Raw genomic sequence first — 14,205 nt, 5'->3', positions numbered from 1 at the left:
CGTTACATGGTATGATGGCAAGTTATGTCACACACAGCATTGCCACTACTGGGTAGCTAATAATCGTTAAAGAGACCGAGATTCTGTTCGTGCCTCGGTATGCGCTGCTGTTTTGGTTAGCGGCAACATTCAAAGGGGCGTCACTAAACTCTTTGAGGCTTTTGCAACGGTTTATGAAGTGACAGTTTTTCGATTTCAGATGCATCTGATCAAGGGAGGCGCCTCCTCGTCTAACTACATGAAAAGTTTTTCTTTTTAGTTTAAAATGGCTTACTTTAACTAGAATTCCATCTTGCATTGTGGCGGAATGTATTATTTTTTTCATTCTTATTGCATGCTTCTTTCGGATGTGGCATCTGCATGCTAAAGGTGATGATTCGCCAAAACTATTTTCCAACCAGCAAAAGAAAGTAGAAGAAGAAATGGAAGAAGACGAAATAGTCATGGCAACTAATGTCTGGCAGATCACTAGTTAGCGCATTCAACTGCCATTGACGAATTTACTTTTCTTCTCACGGTCCAGCCATTCAGTCCCAGGAATTTATTGATATCTTTTTCACATTTTTTTTCAAACGTTACGGTGAGACAGGGTCTGAAACTGAAAAATAACACAATTTGGGGTCCAAAAATGGACCGATCCACTAATTGGGTGAAGCTTTTCATTGTGGCTACATAGCGAGTGTGATTAAAAACCAGGATTCAACTACACTAAAAAATGAAGCATTCTGCTGCGCTACATTTGTGTGTGCTAGCTCGCCATAAAAAAAAGAAAAAGAAAAGAAAAATTGTTAATGGTGTTTTAGACTTTGCTTGGCGCCCCCCACTATCATTCCCCCCCCCCCCCCACACAAAAATCTCACTACTCTCACGCTGGGATGTTTTTGTGTTCGCTGCCAGTAAATAGTGATAGATAAATTGCCGTACTTACAAAAAAAAAAAAAAAAATCTCGACTGCATTCCGACCCACACCATACGTTGATTTGCTACACCGTTCATCACAATCAATCCAAAGAGCCGGCGAGGCCAGCGGAGCAATTTGGTCGCGGCCGCGTGGCTGCTATTTCACTGCTGAGTCCGTAATAACTTTTGAGTCGGATTATACGTGGCGCTATCAGGCCGCGGGGTGCATTTTTTTTTTTTTTTTCCCGTCATAATGAAATGAATCATTCATTACTTGAGATCCATATGTATGTAATGATTCTAGCCAGGGGTTAATGTACAGGTGTGAGGCGGGGAAAATGTCTTTGGGTGTTTCGAAAGCATTACGTGTGAATAAATCTGGGGTTAAATAATTTAGGCAAGTAAGTAATGATTTTAAAATTCAATTCATCTAATTATTTGGGTGATTAATCGATGAAACAGATTGCAAACATTTTTTTCATTTCCATCTTCTTCATTCAAAAGTAGGATTTTTGTTTCAAATTCACCGTGCAGGAAATTCACAAATTAATTGCAGTTCAATTATTGATTTGGTGTCAGAAAATAGGCATAAGTTATTGATAATTATTCAAAATAGAAGCAGATGATTGCAAGTTTTATTTTGATTCAACACAAAGATAACCAGTTTGCTTTTAATGGAGGACGATAGAAATATATATATTTTTTTCTTTTGTAATCAGATTATTTGGACAATTTTAAGACAAACAATAGCTCTAAACAAATTATCGTTGACGAAAAATAATCTTGTTTGACCTCATTCATTTCCGAGGGCATATTTCTGTTTTAAGAATTCACATATTCAATCCCAGGTAAGAAATAAAATAAAAAAATAGCTCAGTTAATGAATCCACAATGTCAACATACAATCAAAGGCAGATTCCACTGAAATTACATCTTTATTCAATATTCAAACAAATTCATAAGAAGTGTAATACTACTACTAGAATGAGGTAATACTAGATCATATTAAAATAATAACTCCAGCTATTACTTCTGCCAAGGAGATTATGTTAATCTTGAACGATCATATTTAAATAAAAAATAATAATATTGATGATTGATGGTACATGTAATTGTAGTGAATCTAAAAATATCCAGATTCAGGCAGTGCCAAATGTTTAAAAAAAAAAAAAAAAAATGTTAAAGTAAACTTGATATGGTCAATCTCATTCTTGCACTCTATCAAGTGCATCCCTAATCAAATTGTTGTGCTTATGTAGGCTCTTATTACCATCTGCTACCTCCTATTGATTTTGACGGAATTCTGCCGGTGGATGTAACCTGACCTCTTTTCACCTATCAAGATCCAACATGCTTGCCGTTCACGCATCGATTTCTCAAGTGACAAACGTCTGAGCCTTGGCGGAGGTCTTGCTCTGCTGTCTGATTGTTGTTTCTTTTTTAGCCAGCTGCAGAGTACGCTCGCTCTATGGGCATCGCTTATTGATTGCGCCCCCCCCCCCGTTCCCTCAGGATGAGTGATGAGCAACGACAGGATGGAATTGATGAGTGCGCCATGAGGACTTGAAGTTGTTTGTCTTTTATACGGGGGACGGTGTCAAGGGCCTGCGAAGCTTTTCAAACTTCATCTTGAGCCCGGCTGTCACTGAGTTGGACGACTTCATTAAGGCACATCAGCTTTTTCCCCTTTGTGAACTTGCTGACTCTGGCAGCCTTATTCGACATGGTGAGACGTAAAAGTACAGTCGGTCCAAGTGCGGTCCTTCATGGTGTAATCTTGGGAGCCCACAGAGCTAATTAGTGGGCTCTACTACCGTACCTTTTTGCAGCCCCTCACGCCCCCCAAAAAGTACCACTGTGTTCCAAAAGTTGACTCCAAGGCTACAATCATTGCCAAGCAAGCCCATTTGAGCTACCGTACGCAGTCAGGGGTCGTGGAAAGCTCGATGCTACGTATGCCGCACCAGCTAGCTAGCAACGAGCTTCGGCTGGCTACGAGTCGGTCACAACACATTACGGAGTCACTCCTAAATTTATAATCATCGCCTGCTTGACGGTGAAGAAGCTACATTTCTGGCAAGAATAGTTCTGATGAGAGGGATGATGAGGAAAGATGGAAAAGCCATGCTAATTGCTAAGCTAACCTAAAACTGACACGTGAGCATGTGAGCAGCGGCAGAATTAAGTGCTTGGTTGATCAAGTACGCGTTGCAGAAATCTGGCTGGAAACACTTTAAAGTGGAGCATATCCAGCATTGCACAGAAAAATACATAAACAGAACCAGAAATAAATTCAGTTCGGTAAATTCTGTAAAAATGTTAGCAAAAATTTTGCAAAATGCCCCCCTCTACAAATAACATTCCTGGTCAAAATATTTCCTGAGTTTTGATTTGGACTTTTGAGGTCTGCACAATAAATGCTCTCAAAATGACATTACTGTACGACCATTTTTTTTCTTTTTTCTTTTTTAAAAAAAAATCCATTTAGCTTTGCTAAAAGATCCGTTTAAACTAAGACTTATATTTGTGTTTGCAGTTGCCCTGTTGAAAATGTTTCTAGAGAAGAAAATACAGTTTACTGCTACTGTATACACAATGTGAATTCTAGAAATAAAAACAATTGATTATACAAACAAAGTAAAACCAATTGTGCTGTAATTATAGTGTTATATAGTTTTTAATAAAACCCTTTTTTCGGTCCCTGGGATTAAAAAAAAAAAATGCTCCTAAAAATAAGAAAGTTGCTCCTCAAATGAAGTCATTGATTTGCAAAACTGCTCCGCAAAGACAAAAATATTTTGAGCCCTTTGTACCATTTTCCTACATTGCAGTAAGTTCCAATAACTCTTCTATGGTTATCATCAGTGTTTCCCTCTTTGCCAACTAGTACCTCTGTAGTATCCTCAGGTACCTTCTGTGGCAAAAAAACACACTACTACTTTCCTGCCAAGTGTGTCTGTTTTCTGTTGGGCAGTGACATCCTCAATCCCACAGAAAACTGAAGTCTGAAACGTACAACTTTCCCACCTTCCCCCGAACGCAGCATTGGCACCAACACGTGACACAACCAGGAAAAACGAATGCAACAATTGGGCTTTAACAGAGCGATCATGCATCTCATTCGATTGTAACAAAGTCCTCATGAAGGATTTGAAATCATAAAACCTGCACTCGACAGCACAGTGACACAAAAAGCGGGCAGGCTGCAACTTTCCAGCTCACGCTGCTTTATATATAGCTTCAGGACTTGTTTGGTGTGCGTTGTGGCCCACTTACGGGCAGCAGCTTTGTGAAGTGCAACCATAAATCGTACATGTCACTTGCACTGCAAAGCAAAGCGCGAAAGCAGAAGTCGCCCCTGTGGGGAGAATCATGTGGCGTCCTCGCTGCTGGCTGGCTGTTGACTTTGTGCAGCAGAGGGCGCTGTTGCGCTCAGGTCGGCAAGGATGCGCTGGCGCCTCAGACGGCAGCCACACCCTGATGCTGAAACACCGACAACACAGCCATTGTCTAGTTTGCCGGTTGTCATGGGATGACTTGAATTCGAGCCTTTGCAATGCGTGCGTGTTTTGTTTTTAAATTGTGCATGGCTAATTCATTAGATACACTTGAAACATAAACCCCTGCAATGATGGGAATTATAGTGTAAAATGACCTAGTGAGCATAAAAATATCTTGTGGTGATGCTCCATCTCAAATATTTTGTCCTGCCTTTCTTTCTCCAGCACTCACTTCGGAGAGTAATAGCGTTTTAGGGAACAAAAAAGTGTACTGTAATAATAAAAAATATAAATGGAGAAAATATTTAAAATACAAGAAAATGCTATTATTACTTGCATATTTTTAAAATAAGAAAAATAAAATGGTAAAATGAAATATTCTGTAATACAGTGTAAACGATGGAAACAATATCAAATAAAATTGTATTTAATACAAATAATTTATTTATATATATAATTTATTTAAAATGTATATATTTTGTACAGTTTGTAACTCCCCTGCTCACTCCAGATACCAGAAATACACTTTTAGTGAATGCAAAAAGGGGAGGGAAAAATATCAAATAACACATAACCCTAAATTACAATTAAAAAAAATGAAATTACTCATTACTTTTTTAATTAAAAAAAATTACAGCACAATAATGCATATTGATTGATCTTAACACATTGAAATATATATTTTTGAACAATCAAACTCGTGCACGCCCGTTTATCATATTAGTCCAAGATAAATTATGCACATGCGTCATCTTTTGATAACCACACAAGTCCCACTTCTTCCCCTCCCTCCTCTTTTTCATTTATGCTCTATTTTTTTGCCATCCGCCCAGCCTCTTTCCTTCGAAGAAACGACGAGGCAAATAAATAAATATGTCTTACTTTAAATCAGAGCAAGATTAAACTGGTTGTGTGTGCGTGTGCGTCCTTTTGATTGATGATCAGAGGCTGGCTGTAGTAATTCCCACTCGCTTCCATTGATTTCTCACTTTAAAGCGAATTGTTGCACTTCCCCCCCCCCTCCCCCTCTCCTTTTTTTTTTTTTTTTTTTTTTTTTCGTCGATGAGATGATTAAAAGTGTTTTCAAAAAGTTGCACCACGCATGCACATGTGTGCGTGTTTGTGTGTGCACGTTTAAACTCAAACGCCGCCTCTGCTGTGTGTTAGGACTGCAGCTCGTGTGCAGGCTGCAAGCAGCATCACCACTATCCTGTCATCTCTCTCATCTTCCTCTTCGCACCCCCCCCCTTTTTTTTTTTTTTGCATTCGGGGAAAAAATATAATTTAATCTACATAGGCTACGTGTTTACACCGCAGAGGGGGACTTTAATCATCTTCTAATCGCTTCCCTTGGACTGTTCCACTTTTTCCTTTTTTCCTTTTTTTTGTTTCCTGAGCGGACCAAGGTACGCGTTAAGGTCTGGAAGACAAAAGAGGCAAGGCACGATGTTTTCCGGTACCGGAAGAAGGAGAATAAGTCGGACGTAGATTCGGGGGATTAAAAAAAAAAAAAAAAAAAAAAAAAAAAGTGGCTTTCCTGCTGCAGACGTGCACGTTTGGAGATCCACGCGCGCGCACGCACGCACGCGCGCATAGACGCGAGCGCACACACGCGTCACGCCGGTCCTTGGAGACTCTCCGGCGCTGCGCAGCTTGCAAGTTGCTCTGCGATTGGCTCCCTCCCTCCCTCACTCGCGTCCACCCTCCGTGCCTCTCCTTTTTTTTCCGAGGGAGTAGACATGCTCGCCCCGGCCACAGCGGCTCCGAGGCGGCGTCAAACTTGAGTCCCGCACCCCGGCGTGGCAGTGTTTTGCAGCGTGTCCGCGCGCTCTCCGTGGTGCTGAACGTGGAAACTAGCCGTAACCGATCCACTCGTGAGGAGGCGTCGGGCGCGCCGAGCACACCCCGCCGGCATTTCGCGGGCTGTGTGGTCGTCAGGAGTCGTGCAAAGGTAAAAGCTGAGCTGGAAGCCATGGGAGTTCTGCTATGGCTCCTATTACAGGTTTATGTTACACTCACAGCTTGTTCTCTCCATCTTCCCGCGCGTGGGTTAATGCACATTTTCGGTGTATCTGAGTGAGGATATTCCACTTTAGTGACTTGTTTGTGTTTTGGGGATGTTCCAGTGCATGTTTGCAAGGGTGATGACCCCCCCCGTCCCCGTCCCCGACCAGATGTCAGAGGCAGCCTGTTGATGTTTTAGAGCTGTTGCGAATTTCTTGTTGGGCTTCACTCTAAAGTTGTTGCTTTTTATTGCACGTAGTTTGATGGGTTGTTTTAAAAATACTTTCCTGAGAAGAGCCAGGGCTACACAAAGTGAAAAAAATGTGAGCAAAGAACGTAATGTGTGAATAAAGTTATTATATAAGACTATGCTGAAGTGTTAATTGTAAATTATGCGCTTGTAAATGACAACTTTCTTCACAAGTATATTGCTGTAATATTTTTGCCTTTATCTTTGTAATGTTTGAGGTTGACTTTTTCTTGCAATATTTTGACCTCATTTTAGTTGATTTACACATTTTTACTCATAGCACCGCCTACGAATCGCTCAGTCTTACAAATTGGTCACTTCATCTACTAATGTTTTGACTTTATTCTTGAGAAATCACAAGTTAAGGCTCGTAATATGACAACTTTGTCCATATTTCCCTCTTGAAATGTATTGCATTTTTTCAGATAAACACCATTTGAGAGTAGGGTGTCTTTCACAGGCAAGAGGTCACCAGCACATGTAGAATACAGTCATTTGACTTTATTCTCATATTTTATTTTTTTTTCTCACTATTTTACTTTTTTCACCAATGATGTCAACTTGGGAATATTTTGACATTGTTTTCATAGTGTGTATACACTTTGCGAGAACATTTAGTTTCACATTATATACAATTTTAGTAAAATAGAAAAATAGTCTCTGAATGTCATGTCATGTCATCTTCCAAAGCGCTTATCCTATATAGGGTCGCGGGGAGTTGCTGGAGCCTATCCCAGCCGTCAATGGGCGAAGGCAGACTACACCCCGAACTGGTCGCCAGCCAGTCGCAGGGCACATAGTCTCTGAATGACGATTCGAAAATTGTCAGTATTTTATCACTTGGAAGTGATGACTTTGCCTTGTCATATTCAATCGTTACTCTAGATAAAATGTTTTCTCTCATGACACGACACCTTTTTTCACATATAGTATTTTGACTTCATTCATAGTTCATGAGGCCTTACCAAAAAAATTAATGTACTGTCTAAACATTTTCTCACAACATTGTGAGTATTCTGTTCACTCCACCTGGATTTTGAGCCTTTATAATGAAAATGTTTTTTTTTTTTACGCATTTTCTTGGAAAATGGTGACTTATTTTTCCTGAATATTTACACCTTTATTCTTAATAAAATGACTTAGTCTTTTAGTATTACTGCTTTGTCAATTTTTTATTTTTTTATTTTTCATTTGAATTTTTGGGGGTGGTACAGTATGAAACGGAGGAACTTTCAACTCGCCGTATTTATATATAATCGACTATTCATGCGCTCACGCTGTGGGTTCGATCCCTTGTGACCATTCCGAAATGTCCTTGAGCAAGACGCTGAACCTCCAGTTGCTCCCGATGCTGCGTCATCAACAGATGAATGAGGAGTCGGTGGGAAGCGCTTTGAGTGCCTTGTAGGTGGAAAAGCGCTTTACAAGCGAAAGACCAAGACCACATGGGTGGTATATTCATTTGTATTACTGCCTCCGTGCTTCTATAATGATTCGTGCTGCTTTCTTGCGTGGCCGACTCAAAAGCAGACTCGCAGTCGCTTAGAAGATCTAAGTGGCGTTTGTGCTGTTTGTGTGTGGATGTCACAAATAATGACCGTGCTCGTTTGGAAAAGAAAAACACGGAGGGTCCTCCGCTATTTACTCCGGTTACATAACCGGCATCTTGAATTCATCTTTCAACTGATTACTGTAAATGCGCTTGATGTGCAGTAGGCATCTTGACTTTGTGTCTTGAGTTTGCAAACATACGCCCGTAAAACATCTTGAACATTGTTAGTGTTGAACATTGTGTGTGTTGGAGCGTGTGAGAGTGATTCCGATTATAGGTGCAAAAAAAACTTGGTCTTGAGTGGCATCTAAATTGGGGTTGGGAGGGAGAAAAAAAAAAAATACCGTATTGATTTGGTTGTTCATTTTGTTGGCTATTGGATTTTTTTTCACGGGCGGAGAATTTTTAAAGTGAATGAAATCCTGGTTCCTGGAATTTACGAAACTAGTGTTAGGCTCAAAAGGAGTATAATTTTGTCTTGTCATTTAACTTCCATTGGGAACGCAATGCTGCAACAATGGTGTACAGAATTCATCAACTTTTTCTGGTTACGTCACCAGTTTATCGTTTGTTGCCTGGCAAACTACGTGGGGCACAATCAAATGTGCCCCAAGACAATCAGAACTGGTGCATTGCAACTAGAGAATCCAAGTTGCACTTTCTCACCCTAACTTTTCTTTCTCTAACCCTTAACCCTGAATTCTAAACCATGACCCTTAATCCCGAAACGTTCTTTGTTACTTGTTGTGAGGTTGATTATATGGGGCACTCTGAATTCTGCCCCAGAACTCAATGCCCATCTCTTAACCTTAACAGTTTTGTTTTCTAGGTCCTGTCACTTTATTTTCACTTGTTGCTAGGTCCTAAACCATTCCCTAATCCTAATCTTCTAACCCCAAACCCTAACACTGCCACGGTTCCAGAATACCAACAAATCCAACACCATATTCTTTTTGGCAACATTATGTTTTTTAATTGAGTGTATTCAGGAAGCATGTTTAATCAGAATGGATCAATGAAAGATAGGATAATTCGATGGGCTTTCCCCTTTATTTATTTATTTATTTATTTATTTATTTATTTAGATTTATATGGATACTGTTGCCCTTTCATATCAATTACCAAAATAATCCATACTAAATGCGACATGTCCGGAATAGAACATCTAAAAGTAACAAGCATTTGATTTCACCCAATTGCCAGAAAATATGTTGTGTCACATGATGTTTGAGAAGTGTGAATCCACCTCTTGGTTTGCCTTGGTGTGGATGCAATGTGTATTAAGACATTTTTCATTTATATGTCCTGCAATTGACTTGGACCAGGCCTCTCTCGACCGGTGCAAATCTGGCGCAGCGCATGGCGTAAGTCTGTGCGAAGGCACTATAGAACGGGCGTGGGTAATTTCAGACGCGTGCAAGCTGGGTTATTAAAAAAAAAAAAAAAAAAAAAAAAAAAAAGAAAGTTTGCGCCGTTGTAGGGATGAACACAGTCGATCTCATTCGCTTTAAATGTGACACACACACACCTCACATGGAGACAATGCACTCTGAGAAGAAAGGAATGCAAAAATCCCTGCATGACCGTAGCGTTGTCACGGTGCTTGGGCGGTGCGGCAATGGACCACCCTCATTAAATAACAAAATGACCCGATGATGATTGCTTGGCAATTTAAATATAGTATGTATTCATAGATTACGTATCTATCCCCACTCCCGATCGTCCGTCCTCGTGGCCAACACGCCCAAATGTATCCGCATGCCGGGCCAGAGGGATGATTTTCAAAACTATAACAATCGTTGTAGTAATAACGCATTCAGTGAATCAATTTCCACTACGATTGATTGGGTTTGATGCCCAGTGTTGTCATATTTCTGAAAGAATTACAATGACATCCACGTCCATTTCGGCGCGGCCCAGAATCTGTCTGCCTTTGCCCTGATCAAATTCACCAAAATCACATTAGACCATCTGCTCCAATGCTTATTTATTCGTGGTCTAGGCAGGCATAACTTTAGACCCACTTTTTGCCACCAAATTGTCATTCCGCTGTGCGTTAATCCAAGGGCACACCCTCGCTACTCCGGAACGCCCAGCATGGCGCTGATGTGTCTGCCAAATCGGCAAGTAGCTAGTATACGCTAGCATTTTAGCATGAAAGTTCCTTTTTTTTTTTTTTTTTTTTTTTTTTTTCGGACAAGGCTGCCATCTGCTGGATTTAGTCCGACTGCTCCACTTGCCTCTTCCGCAAAAATAATCCCCCGAAACAATTTGACTTTCACGTTCATACCTTCCGCCGTTGCATAAACGCGTTAATATTTGCTCCGCGCGTGGCTCGAATTTCGATGAGCGTCATCACACATGCGGCGGGAGGCGGCTTGCAGGTGTTACCGAGGCACAGAGAGACCCCCTCAGCAACCGCACCCTCCACCGCCATGACATTCAATGGCTCCACTCAGATGGCCCCTCTAGATGCCGGAGGGAGGGAGCGGTCCGAGCTGAGCCGGGCGGGAGCGGGTAGGAGTGGTAGGATGAGGAGAACACCGGCTTGGTTCGCTAAAAAACGTGAATAACACTTCAAACGTAATGGTGGCTTTGTTCGATCGGCATACAAGCGGAGAGAACGCTTGCCAGTTTGTTTCTCCGCTTGGATGAGCGAGCGACTTGTTGCCCGCAGGAAATAAACAGCTTCCTGTTGCTAAGTGCTGCAAACCAATCTTGATTGATGGCTTTTAAAATGGGCACGACTAGAAGAAAGGAAAACCTTGTTGACCCGACACTCGGCTGAGACTGCGTGCGATGTTTTTTGCCATTTGAGGTCATACGATATCCCGACTTAAAGAAACAAGTGTGGCAGGAAACGAAAGTGATAATGAGGTGTGGTCGCGTCGGAAGACGTGCGGCGGGCTGGCTCGCGTCGCATGATCTCTGGTCGGTGAAAGGCGGATAAATGAAACAAAACAGATCAAATGAAACCTTTCGTAAGAATAATGCATAAAATGCGCACATAATGTATGCAACTGTATTTATTGTAAAGGTATATGTTATATTCTTTACATATCGTCGCTGTCCTGTGATAAAACGCGGTATGTCCAATCTTGCAAACGTTTTTTAATTTTGCGATGCCTGTAAAGCGGAAAAAACATTCACGTAAAAATAAGAAATTTGAAAATGGACATAAGCGTTTTTTCACAGGACAGCGACGATATGTCACTGTGTATAATACTGTAATTTCCTGAGTATAACATGCCCCCTTATGAAAAAAAAAAACCCCCACCCCTTTTTCTCTGTACTCGTGTATAATACGGACACCAAAAGTGTGTTTGCTCTTCATGACTTACTGAGTTGACTTGATCTGATATTTAATCGGTAGTAAAGGTAATTATCTTGATGCTCTTGTTCATCTTGAATGTCATTTTAAAATGCCAAAAGTTGCAAATAGTTCCCATCATACTTGTCACATCGCTTTACAGTTGTAGCTTCGATCCATATAAAATTGACACGACATTGCCGCACCCGTGTCAGAGGTCGGATGATTCTGTCAAGCAGTGCCAATTATCTGACACCAGTACGCTGCCGTAGCTGCGGAATGTAACAAGCCGCAGGCGCGTGGCCGAGGCCCCGCCCACCCGAGCTCACCGGTACGTTGCGACACAGGGGGCGGGGGGGAAAAAAACCCAAAAACAAACGTCAGAAAACAGACGTGACTGGAACAAGACGCTGAGATTCCAATAAACTTTCGAAGCGAATTCCAAATCCTTCTACCGACCTATATCGACTTATCGCGCACCGTCATACCGTAACTTGTGGCGCCTCACCGACCTCCTAGAGCGCTTGGCTCCGAAAAAAAACGTTTTTCCTTTCCTCGTTGTCTAGTGGGATTCAGTTAATCTTTTTAATTAGTGCGAAGTGTATTCTGAGTCTCGAGTACCCTGAGACATCTTCTTTAGTGATTTGGTGCCATGTCAATGAAATTGAATTAAAATCTAATTACAGATACAAAAGCAGTAAAAGAAGACATTCCATTCCTTTGTCACTGCGGTGTATTTTTTTTTTTTTTTTTTTTTTTTTTAACGCAACACATCACAGACATGATTAAAAGCCAATCACGGGGGACATAGACAAGCAAGACTTCACTCCGCGCCTAAGGACAATTTAGTCTTCGACGGACCTCGCGTGCATGTGGGCCGAACCCCCGATTCAAAACCCCCCACCTCATAACCGTGAGGCGGATGTGCTAACCACGCATACTGTAAGTTTAAAAATGAGGAACCGTTTCATGTTATGAGCTGAATTATGCTTTCGCAGTGGAAGGGTGGAGCGGAGCTGTTTAACATTGTGCAAAAATTGCATGTTTTATGTTTTTTTGCCCTTGGCCAAGGTCTACCCCTCATCATGTATTAATCCTTTTTTTTTTTTTTTTTTTTTTTTTTCCTTCTTATTTCCCGGCAAGTTAAATATAATTAAATAAAAAAACCCCGTGAATGTAATTAAATATGTATTTTGAATAATTACGAATGCTGCCCACCTCACCGCGCGTGGCGGGGGCGACTGGGCATGTGGCGGGGGTGGGGGTGGGGCGAGTGGGGTGGAGAGGATGAATAACAGGCACCGGTGTGTGTCTGTTTGCGTGCGTGCGTGCGTGCGTGCGTGCGTGCGTGTGCATGTGAGTGTGTGTGTGTGTGTGTAAATAATAGTGGGAGCAGCAAAAAGTGTGGGAGGGAGAAGGAATGAAAGAGAAGATGAAGGCGCTTGTGCGTCTGCGTCAAAGGAGGATGCGCAAAATGAAAGAGGGAGAGGCACAGACGTGTGCGTGGAAGGGGGATATGAAACTGCAAGATGCAAGTGTGTGTGTGTGTGTGTGTGCGTGCGTGTGTATGAGTGAGAGTCCCACTAGAAAGATGATTTATGCAAGGACTATTAAACTTTACATCATTCATCCATCCATTTTCCTTTTTATATTGTGATGTACCTTTGCAAGAATTCTTTTTTTTTTTTTTTTTTTTTGTGAAACAAGCCATGAACTTACCGCGTTATAACGCAAACGTTTTGCAATGAAACGCAATAGTATTGCGTTATAACGCAATCTGAAATGTTCTCGTAACGTACCCTGTTGGGCTCCATAGTCTGGTGACCGACGGTGGTTGTGTTGGCAGCTAAATGCTACCTTGGAAACGGTTGTAAAAAATTCACTTTGGCTTTAATTAATGTTGGGAATTATGAAACCTCTGCTTTTTTTTGCGGGGGGTCGGGAACTGACGAAATGGAAGTGCTGTAAAAAGATGAAGACAGATGTGGTCGAAGGATGATTATTTTTATGAATAACGACGGAGAGACGATGACGGAAGGGTCCCCGGTTCGCCGACGTAGGTCGGATCAGTAAAATAGGGTAAAGTGCCCATCTCTGTTTGAATGACTATTTACATTCCTCCCTCCCCCAGACAAACAAGAATAACCTTGAAAATATACAATAAAACCTGCTATGAATTAATTTTATCACGCCGGCTTTGACATTACGCTGGAATATAGTAGTAAGATGTAACATTTTGTGCAGCATTTTGGTGGAATGCGCGGCAGCAGGTCACGCCGACATTATGGAGGGCTCATCTCATTTGCCACTCGCCAGGTTCTCCTTTTTATGATAACTCCTCCCACCGGTGTTCCCCTTGAGGAGACAAGAAAATTGGCAGAGGAGGAAGACGGGAGGAGGGACAAATGTTTTCAGAAAACTTTCCTCAATGTCATTTTATGGGGACGGCAACCCCAAGTTGACTTTGTGTCACTGCCGCGCATCACAAACCAGTTGCCTCTGTGGCTGAATGATTATTATTTTCAAGTGTTATTGAATTAAAGTCAAATAGGATCAACATTGTTACTCTTCACAACTTTGCAAACACAGAGATGGCAGCGAGTGGTCTTCTCCACGTTAATGCGATGTCTGTAACGCGGAAACACCGTTCACGTAAAAATCTGAAAATGGAAAAAAAAAAAAGGACATA

General features: G+C 41.5%; 1 protein-coding gene across 2 annotated transcripts in view; it reads left to right on the top strand.

Annotated features, from left to right (window-relative positions):
• chst8 (carbohydrate (N-acetylgalactosamine 4-0) sulfotransferase 8) overlaps positions 1-14,205 on the top strand; it is a 189,502-nt gene that overhangs the window by 33,321 nt on the left and 141,976 nt on the right. Inside the window, exon 1 of one of the 2 annotated variants that reach the window (XM_086026891.1) lies at positions 5,672-6,351. The exons of the other annotated variant lie outside the window; for it this stretch is intronic. The gene's annotated coding sequence lies outside the window, so the exon portion shown is untranslated. Of the gene's footprint in view, positions 1-5,671; positions 6,352-14,205 lie in introns of those variants that run through there. 2 annotated transcript variants of the gene reach the window in all.

Source organism: Filicampus tigris, chromosome 3, assembly GCF_054856515.1.
Source record: "Filicampus tigris isolate MCC_2025a chromosome 3, RoL_Ftig_1.0, whole genome shotgun sequence".
Lineage (NCBI taxonomy): Eukaryota > Metazoa > Chordata > Actinopteri > Syngnathiformes > Syngnathidae > Filicampus > Filicampus tigris.
Note: the sequence above shows the minus strand (reverse complement) of the source record. Positions and strands in the feature narration are given on the sequence as shown.